This window comes from Tupaia chinensis, unplaced genomic scaffold, assembly GCF_000334495.1.
Source record: "Tupaia chinensis unplaced genomic scaffold, TupChi_1.0 Scaffold000002_1, whole genome shotgun sequence".
In the NCBI taxonomy this organism is placed as follows: Eukaryota; Metazoa; Chordata; class Mammalia; order Scandentia; family Tupaiidae; genus Tupaia; species Tupaia belangeri.
The window spans coordinates 5,334,746-5,336,908 of NW_006159428.1; positions in this window are offsets into that span (position 1 = coordinate 5,334,746).

Below are 2,163 nucleotides of genomic sequence, written 5' to 3' on the forward strand. Positions count from 1 at the left end.
TTTCCCTAGTAATGAAGAAGCATAAAATCTTCTTTTGTGTCCATGTAGAGCTTCCCAGACTTCTACTGAGCATAGTCATTAAGGAGACTATGGAGCCAAATTCTCTAAGTCTCAGTGCCAGCACTTACTGGGTCTGTGACATTGGACCAGTCACTAACTTTATTCCTCAACTCTCCTATCTGTAAAATTATTAATAGCACCTCCCTGAATTAATGCAGGTAAAGGACAGCTAGACATACCTGGCATGACAGAAATGCTATCTAAGCCAAATACTAAGATATGCTTTCTAAGTGTCAAAGATGGGTAAGATTCACTTTAAATGGCCTTGCTCCTACATAGTCAAGGGTGATTTTGCATTTCTATGGTTTTCTCATCATTAATTATTGTTCAGGGTTATACAAACCCACACAGCTTTTACAACATGTATATGCAGATTTAGGGACATAGATCCAACTCACAGTTCTGTGAGTTTAACCCCAGCTCCCTGCTGTCACTAGACCCCAGCTGCTGTCCAGGGAAGCCCAAGCCAGAAACAGCGTCCTTAGCAGCCAGGAGGGATGCCGTGGCGTGCCGCTGTGTCACTGCGCCATCTAGTGGACACGGAGCTCAGCTGCCAAGAGGCCCTCCCGGAAGAACGAGAGGGAAGAGTTCACTGTGCTGATCCATCACGCCAGCACCCGGGTGATCTCCTAACCCCATCCCCTTGATGTGCATTATCAGCACTAATCGCCTGGGACACCGGAATCCCTTTTATAAACTGTTATAATCCGGCAGCGCTACTCAAGACTTCAGCCCCCACATCCCCTGTCAGAGCAGTCTTGGCAAAACCAGGCAGAGAAGAAAGGAATGAAAATGGACATGACCCTATTTCTAAGAGCAAGAAGGAAGCCAGACAACTTTCACCATAGTTTAATAAAGATCTACCAAACAAGCTGGCCAGCAAGACGGGCCAACACGTAGTAACTTTTCAACCTCCGTTTCTGGCATCAGCACACCTTGGCACAAGGAAGTCGGGGGCTGAGGGGTTGCACAGACTGAGGGCTGAATCCTACTTTATTGAAGTGTTTTTAGAGGAGGCCAACTGCTCTTTGTAGATGATTAAAAACTTATGCCCTGAAGGCAAGTAAGCACTCCCCCGCCAATAACAGCTCTGGCATGCAGGACAAGGGCTCTGGAGCACAGTCTCAGGAGAGTATCCACATAAAAACCCCATCAAAGGCAAGGCTCGCCTTTGGAAAGTTCTTGAAGGCCAATAATCCACTTCGTCTTTACTTTCTATAAGTTCCTGGCCATAATGACTAGGCATACCAATATTAAAGTTAAAAGACAATAGGTTTGGGGTCAACAACTGAAATCACTCTCTTAGGCCCCATTTCAACACAATCCAGCAGTAGACGTGTTAACCAATGCGGTGGCAATGGGTCAGTTTAACTGTGTCTTGTCCAGATTGGGGTGATCCATTTACTATGCCATTCTTGGGGAGTTTTCTATTATTATTATTGGAAAGGATAGTCTCGGGGACACTATTTGTCTTAAGCCACCCAACTTGTTTTAACTGCCAGAGAGCTCATTCACACTTCAAAGAGAAACCAAGAGATAAGGACAGGGAGAAAGCACCCCCCAGTGGGGCTGGGCACACACTCCCTTCTTCATTTCTCTATCCTATTTAGATTTGAGTCACGGCAGGTACCACATCCAGTGTGTTTCTCTAGTCACCAGGGCTAGGATTTGAATCACAGTTGGCCATGCAGGATGCAGCTTCTGATACACTGTGCCTAATCGCTGTACTGTAGGGCTAGCCTCAGACTACTTAAGTTTTGACAAAAAGCAAATTCCGAATCAAGAAGAGAATTCAAGTAAAAGATCTAAAGTTATTTATTAAAAAAACAAACAAACAAAAAAACAGTTAAAGAAACAGGAGTAGGGCCTGGATGGTGGGGCAAAGGTAAAACCCAGTGATCTGAGACACTACCCTGCCTGGAAAGGTCCCCAGTGCATGACGGGAGGCCTCCTGGAGTAAACTGGGCCAGTGCTTGGCCAGGATCTGGAGCTGGCTGAAGCTGGGATTGGATTGTGTCATAGGATCCTGTTGGGGGCGCTGTCTCTCTTTTTTTGTTTCTCCATATGTCTCTCCTCACGGAAGAAATCAATAAATGTAGGGAA